This window comes from Rattus norvegicus, chromosome 7, assembly GCF_021556685.1.
Source record: "Rattus norvegicus strain SHRSP/BbbUtx chromosome 7, alternate assembly SHRSP_T2T, whole genome shotgun sequence".
NCBI classification, from domain to species: Eukaryota; Metazoa; Chordata; class Mammalia; order Rodentia; family Muridae; genus Rattus; species Rattus norvegicus.
The window spans coordinates 90,827,590-90,840,948 of NC_141540.1; positions in this window are offsets into that span (position 1 = coordinate 90,827,590).

Sequence of the window (13,359 nt, forward strand, 5' to 3'; positions counted from 1 at the left end):
TTTGAGTGTGCACTATATGAAATTGACAATAATCATGCCCTCTTTCTCAGATCATGAAAGTGTGCCTAGGTATTAGTCCATCACTTGATTTATGCAAATGCTTATTTAGAACAGGGACCTTAATAAGACTTCAAATACTTCTGTTATACTTTTTTCCCCTATACGTTGGATCAAATAACCTTTCCAATTATTGTGAAGGGAAGTAATATTTTAAAAGTCTATATTCATTCTTCACTTGTGTAGAAATAAGAGATCGACAACTTATATAAATAAAAGTTAAATTTTACAAAATATCATGTAATGCTTAGGACTTGATTTTACTTAATAAGTTATTTACTTTATAAGGTAAATGCTTTAATTCTGATAGACTATACTATTAAAAATTTGCCACAGATTAATAAGAAAAACTTTAAAGGTCTCTTATATCCCACTGACTCCTACCATAAGTGAATGCCCAGCTTCTCTACAAAGATAATTCCTTTCCTTGACACTGTATAGATAAGTCACTTTTTGATTTAACATGATCTACTGTGGGACATTGAAGGGCACCCTGGTTCCCAGTTGAGCAAAGGCTAGAAACCCTGGTGAACTTAAGGGACAGTAGGTGGTTTGCCTGGCTCCAGGCCCCATCACTAACCGCAGCCCTCTATAGATTTATGACCATCAGTCATGTAAGGGCAATGCCCCAAGCCTCTCCACAGATAGAAGACATGACCACAGGTCACTTAGACTCAAGATGGATCTCCATTATTATGAGGTACCTAAAGGCCTGCAGGTTTAGCCAATGAACTTTCCTTCCCAGACACCCCTCCCTGCAAAAGGTATTTAATCTCAGGTCCACTCTGAGAAGTGGGGTACCAACTCATCCACCTTCTGCCATGACAATAAATGCCTTAAAACTGTACTGTCTTTTATTCATCAGGATCTACTGTGGGGGGGCCACAGAAGTCCCTTGGCTACAGAACTGCTGTCTAATAATCTCCCTTAGAAGAAGACCTTCCTGCTCTCCCAGTAGTGACTGCTGCCAAGTCAAACCAAGCCAACTACTATAAAGCACTCTCCCCCGAGGGACCAGGTGGAGCCCCCATCTCCAACCCCTAAATCCAGCCCAAGGTCCTCATTCCATTCTCAGCTCTTCCCCAGCATTCCAGCAGTTCCGGGATGCCCAAGAGCCTGAGAACTCCTCCTTGTAGGCCAGGGGACCCCTGAACCAGCTCCAGCTGTGTGCCATGGCTAAGACTGCACTTCTGTACCCCCTGAGTGTTTTCCTGTGACTGCCCTATGGCCGGACACCCACTGCAGCCTGGGGTAAGCGTGGCCAACTTCCTGCATCCTGCCTCCCAGAGTAACCAAGCCCTGTGGCAGAGCAGATGTGGGACCCCCAATAACCCTACAGTCTACCATAAAAACATACATCTTTCACATATATTCATATCATACATACTTATGGAAATTACAGATGACTTTGATTTCATTGTAAAAAGAGAATTTTTATTTTCATGTACGGAAAGCAAGATAATGCTAACATAATCTAGTACAGTACACATTTTTAGTCTCTGTTCTAGGCTGGCAATGAATATTGTTTCCTTACTAACAGCAAACCTGGTTATTTCTAACTATAATTTGTCTTGACATAGCAGGAAGGATATATAATCAGAAACTACAGCTTTATTGTAACCTTTCTATTGACCCAAGGCCACATTTTGACCAACTTCTACCCAAATAATAACATCTTGACCTAAATATTAATTAAGGCAGGTCTAGCAAAAGTCTGGCTTTAGTTTTGCTTCTTTGTTTCAGTTTTGTTTTGTTGTTGTTGTGTTGGTGTCATACCTCAGGCATATTTTGTTACTCATTGAAAATATTAAAACATATTAGATAAATTACATAGTTCTATTACCCTTTATCAAATTCACATTTATATAACACCTAAAACTTTAAAAATCTATTATCCTTCTATTAGCCAAAGGAAAAAACATACTATTTCCTACACTCTGTTGTTGAACTGTTTATCCACAATCAGGTGTTTTGAGGATCCTTGTGGAAATGTCAGTTGATTTCCTTCATTGATTATTCATGCATTAAAACAATGATAAAGAACTTACAAGCTGGAAAAACCATTACAAATCTTGCATTTTAAAAAATGCCCTGGGTGAGAAGCACAATCTGGGGAGCAATACCTTTGTGCTGAGAAGAGCATGCAAACTCCCACAGATTGCCCTAAGTCTACACATTTAAGCATGTAATATGGTGTAATATGTGCCTTTTAAGATTTATTTTTTATTTTTAATCACATGTTTGTATGTGAGCAATTACATATGTGGGCAATTACATGTGAGTACAGGTTCTCACAGATTCAAGTTGTGCTGTATTTTCCTGATGACGAGGTTATATGTTGTATTGAGACGCACATGGGTGCTGGGAACCAATCTTAACATCAACTGCTAGAGCAGTACAGTGTCTTAAACCTCCAGACACTTTTGAAAGTGTTTATAATTCCCTAATATTCACAGAATTTAGTGCTTTTGACCTTAGTCAACATTTGAGGGGGAAAATCTGATGAAATTAAAGAACTCCTTTCAACCTTTCTTCAAACTTGTACACATTTCTGCAATTCAATTCTTCACTTAATTCTCATTTAGCTTTTCTTTTTCTTTGTTTTCCTTTTCATCAAATAATTACCTGTGAAAATATACATACAAGTAAGAGTATACAGGCTGACCAGCTTCTCCTTGTAGCTGCTTATAATACGAATGCTCTTTATGTTCCCCCAGATAGCTGTTTGCACAAGATGGTCTGCACATAGCTTCTGGGAACCTGCACCCAGTTTATTCAGATTGGTAAATAAAGATGCCAGCAGCCAATAGCTGGGAAGGAAGACAGAATCAGGATTTAAGATTCTCCAACTTGGGACTGGGAGGGGAAAAAGAGAGGAAGAAGATACACCATGCTTGAGGAGATGGGAAAGGGGGGAGATACAAAGGCCACCATGGGATAAAGAAGCAAGGACAGTGCCCCAGGCTCAGGGCCAAGAGAATATAGCCTAGACAGTTGGCTATTTGGAGTTAAGAGCAGCCAAGGTGAAACATAGGAATTAGTAAGTAGTAACTTGGAATTAACAGCAGGAGGTAGATTCTGGCAGCATGGAGACAGGCAGTTGCCCATCTATTATACTGCTTAAGGTATATTAAAATACAAAGGCTGTGTGTGTCTTTTACTCAGAAGCATAAACCATTGAGGCAAGTAGTGAAATCTATGATGGAATTTATTCATTAATATTTAATTCAATATGTATTTGTAGGAAATATACATTTTATATTCCAAATGTGTGTGTGTGTGTGTGTGTGTGTGTGTGTTTGTGTGTGAATTTTAAAAACAAGAACAAGGATGGGAATATGGGAAAGTATGGAGGGAAAAAGGAAGGATATTGAGGAGTCTTTTACTCCCCCATCCCTGTTCCCAGAAAGAATAACACTGAGACTCAATTATATTTACAAACACCCCGGCCATAGCCCTTGTATGGTTCCTGACTAGCTAATAAGTTAATCATTCTTCTATTCTAGTCTATGTTCGGGTACATGGCTGATAATCTCTGCTCAGTCTAATGCATCTGTCCTCTTTCATGTCCCTGGGTAAATCTCTACATTTCTCTTTGTCCCAGAATTCAATCTCCCTACCAAATGTCCCACCTTTTATTTCCTGCCTAAGCTTATAAACCAATCAACATTTCATTGGCAGCTGCAATGTTCATACAGTATACAAGAAATTTTCCCTACAAGTCCTCCTTTTGGTCCAATAAACAGCTTTTTTTCTTATTATAATGAACTATACACTATAATAACAAGTATGAAACTATCAGGTAAAATTACATTCAAAATAAGTAGTCCATATATATTGGCAACTCTCTGGAAAGTTTGATTATTTATCCTATCTTGGTGAGTTCAGAGTTTTGATTCTAAGTAATTCTTATCAGAACTTATATAGACCTTAAAATATTTACTTAAATACTAAACAACTTAGACTTATATGTGAAACTATAACTATTTAGTCTTCAACACCATCAGAGACGTGAGAAGGGATAAATATGTGAATGTACAGGAAATACATGCAAGCAGCTTCCAGCAGTCCCCACTTTTCTCAATTTGCTTCACTCTTATATTTTAGCATTTTTCTCAGTATGATCTATGACATTTTGTAATTTTTTTCTGTGAAGCTTTCACCTTTGAGAAGACATAGAAAGTCAAAATAAGTAAGGTAAAATTGAGGGTTATTAATGAAATAATAGTCATAATCTATAATAGAATATTTTTTATATTTCTATCTTGGAATTATTTAAAAGGGCATTAGACAAACTCCAAAAGCTCTATGTGACTGTGTCTTTCAACTTTATATGCCTTATATGTTTACATTTATCCATTTTCAAATTGAATGTTTTATATGTATATGTGAATTCTAATATCCATATTTCCTTTTTTTTTTTTAACTCAATACCTTGCCAGTTCAGATGCTCAGGGCTTCTCAGTTTGTATCTCACACTACTGTTAGCCCTGCCCTAGCCCTCAGCATGCTCAGTGCTCCTGGATCTCACTTGTGTTAACTCTGGCCAGACCTCTCCAATCCACCCAGCTTCAGTGTAGTTTCCCAACGATGCCGATTGAGGTCCCAAACTGGGCTGTTGTTTCCTGTGGGCTGCCTAGCTCTCTAGAGAGTGTAACCTTGCTGTGCTTTGGAGGAACCTACTGTGCCCTCAGGCTCTGGTCCAAGAGAGACTTCAACAAAGCCTCAGTTCAATCCCCTCTGCTAGGTTTGTTGAATGACTGTGACTTCTAAAGGAGCTCTGCCTCTGAAATGCACTTGGCTCTGGTTTCCTGCTCTTTGGCTAGGAAAATGCCTTTCACCAGTGACTTCTCATGCTTTAAGCCACAATTCAAGAATGTTCACTGTGCCATTTGTTAAGTGGTATTTTTCCTCCCAAGTCCCTGTTCCCAGAAGACTGTATTATATTTGCTAACACTTTGGCCCTAACCTTTTGCTGTTCCCCTAGTTTATAAATCAATCACCCCGTTAATCTGAATTCTGCCACATAGCTGCTTACCTCTGCTGAGCTATAATGGTATATCCTCCTTTATATCCAGAGGCAAACCCCACCTTTTATTCTACCCCAGAATTCAAACATCCTACCGGATGTCCCACAGTCTATGTCCTGCGTGAACTTATAAGCCAGTCAGTATATTTATGACAGGTGCAACATCTATTTAGTACATAAGATAGTCTCTGTAGAAATGGATGGGAGAGATTTTGAAATTTAAGAAAATTAGTTCACTTTACTTGATATTCCTTTTTACCGTGATTTCTGTTTCTGAACACTGAGATAATATCACAAGTCTATTTAGATGAAAATTAAAAAAAGCCTTTCTGGTAAGAGCAGTGAAAGTCAAGCTATGTTTTATGAACTTAAGATTTGTCAAAATTCATGCGACGTGAGGTATAAGTTTATTTTCTAGAACCAATCTGGACTTTCTACTATATTGATGCACTAAGTTGAAGCAGCTAGAATCAAAACCAGTTACTATTGAAACATAACCAGGTGTGACTGAGAAACTATATTTGCCAGCATAAACATATTGCCAAAAATGTGAAGTATTATATTTCCATGTGCAAAAAGCAAATGCGAATCGATCATTTACTGGAAACAATTAACAAATCACTTGTCAGGAAAATTTGGCAGCAAGATTCTGCATGAAGTAGCTTTGCTGAAATGGTTGCTTGACATTTGCTCTCAGAAGTGCTGTAATGTCTGTACATTAATAAAACTAAAGATGTTAACTAGAAATTTGAGACACTCCTAGAGGGACTAAAAGAAAGAAACATATTTCAACAATTTTCAATAAATTTAGTAAAATACAATGTTTTCTTTAACCAAGTCTCCAATAAGAAGGTATCATCCATTGTTCATCTTTGAAGATCCAAACCAGACTTTGTCTTCCACTGTCAGATTATAATCATCACTTGGCCAGTATAAATATTAATGTTACAAATAACTTTAAAAATGCATGTAACTTCTCCGAAGGTATTTAATGAAACTTCTGGCATAACTGCAGTTGCACATTTAGGAAGGTGCTAAGTAAATAAAATTCAGTTATTGAGATTAAATAATAGCCATTGTTCACTACCTCCACCTTTCTGAGATTTAATATCTGTAGGCAGGTATCAGTCCATGCTTTAGATAGATGTCAACCACAGTTCTAATTTAGTTCTAATTTTAGCTAAATTAGAAAAGCTAATGCCTTCAAATAAATATTATCTTTAAATGCTAGAATCAGAGGGAATATTTTGTAGCCCATGTTAAAACACTGTTTAAAACTGAGTTTTTACTTTCCACAAGAAAAGAAGATATATAAAGTTCAATCTTAAATATTTAGTATTTATGATAGATGAAGATGTACCATATGAATAGGAGCAAAAAGAAAGTATTATATAAGAAAGTAGGTGTCTTCTGTGAAACCCTTGAGTCTTTGAAAATAAATGGAGAAAGAATTATATAACAAATGTTAGCTTCATTGATTAAAAAAAGAATAATGGCAACCATGTCATTTACTTTACTTGACATTTTAATTAATAATAAATCACCTCCTATTAATCAATGCCTTATAAGAAAGAGGTAGATACTGGATCCATATTATATGAAAATGTTTTCTTTAATGATTTTCAACATCAAGTCAATATAATTTGACATTTGCTCATACAGATTCTTGTCCTTTCACCTAAACTACTGTAATTAAATCCCAAGGCATACTAAAGAAAATATTCTAGACAGAGAATTTTGTCCTCACTGGGGAAATCTATTTGAAAATATCTTAAAGTAAATATGTGAAAAATACTATTACAAAAACCATTTCTATAGGGATCAGTGTAAACTAAAATAGAACTATATGTCTTATAAAGTAAAAGAATTCATTCAGTTCCATAAACATTGCTATAGTTTGGATATTAAGTGTCACCTAAATACCCATGTGATAAAAGCTTTGACATCAGCTTCTAGTTCTTTCTAGTCATAGGCTGTACGGATAAGAGGTATGGATTTGTATAAAAGTTAGAGGAACAGAACTCTGCTTTTGAAGAGAATTCTTGATCTCTTTCTTTCTTTTTTTTTTTTTCATTCAGGCAGTTATAAGCTGTTCTCTTGCATTAGGCCCAAAAGCACTGAGTCCATTAGATCATGAACTGAAAACTCCAAGTCTCTAATACAAAATAAACTAATTCGCCTTTCACTTGATTATTTCAAGCATATTGTCACAGTTTTATAAAATGATTAGAAGTATTGTCATAAATATAATAGATAAATGTAGTTTAAACAGTAAGCATAAACAATGAAATTTAGCAATGATAAAAAGAATTTTAATCAAGGAAGCTATAAATACAAATATCTAAATATACAAAGCTAAAAAATGTACATAAAACATGGAAGTATGAAAAGTAAAATTCTATTTTTACACAATATGGAAAGCTATATGCCAATTACTGCTCTGAATTTTTGACAGCTATGAAACATATATTTTATTTTACTACTTGTTAGATATAAATGAAATTTTAGCGAACAATGGAATATATACTTGTCTTAGGGTTTTAGTGTTGTGAACAGACATCATGACAAAAGGAACTCTTATAAGCACAACTTGTAATCTGGGTTACCTTATAGGTTCAGAGGTTCAGTTCATTATCATCAAGGTAGAAACATGGCAGCATCCAGGCAATCATGATGCAGGAAGAGATGAGAATGCTACATCTTCATCTGGAGGTTGCTGAGAAAAGACTGGCTTCCAAGAAATAGGATGAGGATTTAAAATCCCATGCCCACAGTGGTATACCTACTCCAGCAAGGCCACAACTATAAACAACGCCACTTCCTGGACCAGGCATATTCAATACTCTTGAACAGGTAGTCTATACAACTACATAAGAAAGATTATATGACAGAGGAAGTTTTACTTGTGGTTAATCCAAAGTCTAATAAATAATACGCTGGAGAACAAAGAACCAAACTACTTAGCAAACTTACATAAAGGCATCGATAAAATAGGAGTTATACTGTTATATTAATAAAAATTTCTAAGAAAAAAATTCATGATCAGTGAAGTGTAAAATGGCAAAATTACCATTTCCAGAGGTAAAAATATATTACTTATCACCAGCCAGAACAAACATTAGAGTCTAAGTGATTTATATTTGTTATATTGCTAAAATGTGCCTATATATGCAATCCATTTTTAAAATATATGTTAATTATATTTTTAGAATTAACTAATCACAATAAAACAAGTGATCTGGAATCTATGAGTACACAGAGTGCTGTAAGCAAAATTTTTCCACTAGTAGATATTTAGGTCGGAAAGGATGGTTCCAATCTGTGACTGTTTGTCATAATTATTTTCCAATTTAGAATGGTGCCAAAATGATACATATATAGACAGTATATAGTTGGGGTTTGAATATTGATAATTTTCTGAACTAGTGATACATGGCAAAGTATTTTCTTGCAATATCAGGTATGGGAGACACTCTCAATTCAAAATAGCTTCACAGTGAGGAGAGAAATTGAAAATCTATAAGATACTGTATTGCTTGGCTTTGACTTTCAGGTTCAGTGTGCTAGGTGCACCTTTATAAAGATATTTTCAACTTGTGTTGGAGTTAGAAGTTAAGGTACAACTGAATTCATTAAGAGAAACTAGCCTATTCCTTTGAGATTCTGTGTGTGTGTTTTGTAGTTTAATTCTGATATGTATAGATAAATGCATTTACTTGGAGGTTGTGAATGAACTAAATGAAATAACATGCAGAGAGTTTAAAAAAGATCAAAACATAGTAGATTTTAAAGAAGAAAGAGACAATAAGGTTTGGGAAGTATTTCAGAGTTATGGATTATTTCTTATCCTTTTCTTATCCAATTACTGTATTAATTTTATATCAATGTTCTCTTTAAAATTTGAGTTTAAGTAAAAGTAGAAATCATTCTAAGTAGAAGGCAAATAAACTGGAAATAAAGATTATCTGATTTAAAATACTGAGTATCAGTTAAGTGTGGTAAATTTGAAATTAGATTTGCAACACAATTTTAATCTAAAAAAAGTGCTTTCTTAAAAAATTCAGAATGTAAATGAAGGGAATATATACAAAAGTTTTAAAATTAGACTGTGTATGATCTTAAAGGTCATCAACTTGCCAAGTTCTCCATGACTGAGAGGGGTGGACGGTGTGGCATGACATGGTTCCCATCCCTGGAGTATGGATGGCAGTGCATGGGCCTACAGAAATGTTGACAGTTGCTGGGTGTGGTGCTTATTTGTATGATAGTGTACATGATTTGTCTTATGTTCCTCCATGGGAGATGTTCTTGCTGCCTAGGTTATCGGGGAATGCCCTCTCTGCCAAGGTTAATGACTATGATAATCAGAGACAGCATGAGTCTAGTAGGCAAGGGTTTGTCTCAGCAAAATGAGAAATGCTGTAGCTTTTAGGACAGCCACAGCATTCTACAGTGGGAAAGAACTCTGAAAACCTGCATTCGAAAAAAAAATATATATATATATATCTGTGTGTGTGCGTGTGCATGTGTGTGTGTGTGTGTGTGTGTGTGTGTGTGTGTGTGTGTGTGTAGTTTTTCTCAACTATACAAAATATAAGGATGCCATTTGAATTATATGAGAGGCTTCATGGACCTAAAAGAACAGAAGCTGCTGCACTGTATGGCAGCTTGTCAGACAGATTTTAAGGAGGGAGATAAAGAGACCTAGAAAGTGGTAACCACATTCCCATGGAGCTAAGTTTACAAAGACAGGCAGGTAGATTCCTGAGTTCAAGTTCAGCCTGGGCCAGAGCTCTAGGCTGAGGTGTGGCAGTAATGGAGTTCTTAGAACCAGATCCCACCCAGCTAATTTACTGTCTATGCTTCCAAAGACAGGCAGATCTATGAATTCATTGCAATGTTAAAAAAGTGCAATTGTTGTCTTCTTCTAAGAACCAAGGGGCTAAGATCATAAAACGGTGATTCATGTAATCCAAAGTGAACCTGGAGTAAATGACTGAATTGATATGTAAATATAAGACTGGGCTTTGATCTGTAAGAGGGAGCTACTGAGAGAGAACTGCTTGGGCAGCTTTCAAGAAAACTGCTTCTTTAGAATTGTTTTTCTAGCAAAGGTCTGAACTATCTGGAGATCTCTTAAGAACTGTCTTGAGCAGAACACAAGATTTTCAGTTTACATTCCACCCCACTGATTTTGAGTCATTTATTTTGTGGCTTCCAAAGAGCCCCTCTCCAATCCAAGGCTGGTCCTCCACAAAAATTCATGGTTAATGAACCAATATTATCAAAATTTTATACAAATGTTTTTTTAACTATGTTCATGAATCTGTCACCTTAAATCATCAAACAATGTTCTCATATGAAAGAAAGTTCCCAAGGATGTGTAAACATCGTGAAGGACTCGATAATATCTGTACATGCATGCAGGTGACAAAACATACATGGATAGCAAAGACTATGTGACAAAACCAATGGGATAGAATTCTGTAACTTAAAGTGACCCTGCCTTCATCTTGGAATTTGAGTCTCAAGGAACAATAATAATATAAATTTCTGTTGTTAAAGGCACAGTGCCTATTTTGTCATTCAGCGTGGCCAGACTCTTACAAATAATAAGCATATGTAGAATTTTTGAAGCTAGGCTACATGTCAAATAATAAAATCTGCAAGGTAATTTCGGGCAGAAAAATAAAGGAAGCATAATATTGAGCAGTGCATGGGAGCATGGCACTCCATGAGTCTGAATTTCTACCAATTTAAGTCAATAAATCAGTTCAGTAGACGCTGGTAAAAAACATGAAATTCTGACTGGGTCACAAATCAAGGGTACTTTATTACTCACAGCAATAGAAATAGCTGTATTACCAGAATGTTTATTCTGGTTCTGTGAGCCACAGTTCCCACAGGACAATGTAAGTAAAGCCAGATGACACATGGAGGTGCAGCTTAACATGGTAAGAAAGGAAACCTAAGCATAGGAACTTGAATCTTTTAAAATAGCTATCAATTTAACCATTCCTTTCTGTATCCCAGAACTTAAAAAAAATGCACTTTTATCAATAAAAACTCTCCTGAAGTTTGAGAAAATTACACATTTCTAAGCTGTTTCCTTCAAAACATGTATGTTTAAATTATTCAAAATAAAGAGAACAAATACCAGCTTGAAAGATATAATAAAACTGGAGAAAATGGAGTTCTTTTCCACCGTTAAGAAGCAAACAGAAAGTACAGAGGACTGCTACATAGCAGCGTGGGACAGTGGAGAAAATTCTAAGATAGAAAGAAACAAGAAGAGACTGAGTACAGTAAAGCCATGTATATAATACTTACGTGAAGACTATCTGTGTTCTGCTTTGGTTGTACACCACTTTCATATTTAGAATTATATATATATATATATATATATATATATATATATGCTACATATAATATAGGAACTACAATAAACAAACTATAATGTTTTTATAGTGTTGTTTAGGTTTTCAAAAATCGATTCTTAATGTCTATGTAGAAAAATATGACAACCATTTCTTCAGTAATACATGCAAAATATTTCTTAAAATTCTAAATACTGAAAACTTAACAAACACGTATGTGTCTTTCTACTTTAAATTTTTTTATTCTACTTAAATTATATATACATACAGATAAATACACAAAACACTATTACTGCCCTAAGAAGGCGTCAATTCCACATACAATGAGTAAATTCAAGACAATATGGTTACTATCAAAATGCTGCACTACCAATAAACTCTGATTCTATGTAGAATTAGGGCAACTCATTACAAGTAGAAAGGAACACAAAAAGGGTGATTTAAAGCACAGGTTTATTCATAGTTGACACAGATAGTTTAGATTTATGTGATTACTGAAGGCCTATCAAACAAGAATACAGTATCGTAAATACTGAGGACAAGAAAAGATTATAGACTGAATTTAATCCTATCTCTCTCAACTTCATATGCTTATTCTATACTTTCCAATAATAGGCAGAGTCTATAGGCAAGAAGATAAATTTAAATATGGTTCGATTTAATGTGGATATAAGGTACCAGTTAGGATTGGAGTTTTAAAGAAGGAAAGGTACTTCTCCTATCTGCTTTTCTCCCTGTGTATCTCTTTATCTGCTTCTCTGTCTCTCTTCATCCTTCTAAATCCCTCTTTCTATCTCAATTCAGACACAGAAAAATAACCATGTCTCGACACTGAAAGAGCAAAGCATGGGAATGACAGTTCTTATAAGCCAACCCTACTGACTTCATAATCTTGGACTTACAGCTTCCGAAACAGTAAGGAGATTTTGCTTTTCATTACATATTTACTGCCTAGTTTTATGTCAACTAGAAACAAACTAGAATCGTCAGAGTGGGCCCAACTTAAAAAGATGCCTCCATGAAGTCTGGCTTTAAACAAGCATGTACAACATTTCCTAATGACTGATATGGGGAGCTTTTAAGAACCCATCCCATCGTGGGTGTGGTTTACTCCTGGGCTGGTGGTCCTGTTTGCTACAAAAAACAGTGAACAAGCAATGAGGAGCAGGCCAATAAGGAACTCTCCTCCATAGCCTTTGTGTAAGCATCTGCCTCTGAGTTCCTGCCCACACCTATTTTGCGTGATGAGCTATAATATGGAACTGTGAGAAAAGGACAAGAAGGAATGGAGGTGGGAACACAGGCTTTAGAAGGAAAGGAAGAAGCAGAAGAGAAGGAGAGACAACATGGACGCAGAAGTAAATGATTCTCACCATGCATTTCTACATAGATATAGGTCGTTATGAATATTTCTTAAGGGATGGATTTCTGTAGGTCAATCTAGGTGGCTGGTTGTGAGCTTATTGTGTGGATTATTGTGGATTGAGAATTTAACACGTAAATTGGATTGCTGGGTTGGAGTTTGTTGAGTCTTGATTTCTGATTTTGGTAGCTGGAACCAGAGAGTTCGTGACTAGCAGAGAGCTGCAAGGAGAGATACTAATCAGAAATAAATTATGGTTAATTCCGTATGGCCCACTGCTGCCAGAACTGACTCTAGGACTGGAACCGACTGCCTGGGTCACAGAGTACTTGGGGACAGGGTGGGGCCACTGAGATAAAGATACCCTGCAGTGTCATGTGGCCCTATGGGTGCCGGTGTTAGCACAGGATAAAAGGTTACTCATCTATTTCTAATATTTACCGCTTTTGGTAACTGTAACTAAGGCACACATGATCGTAGTGAACTTTGTAGTGATTCTACAAACTCAGTATTTCAGACATGTTTGCATACGA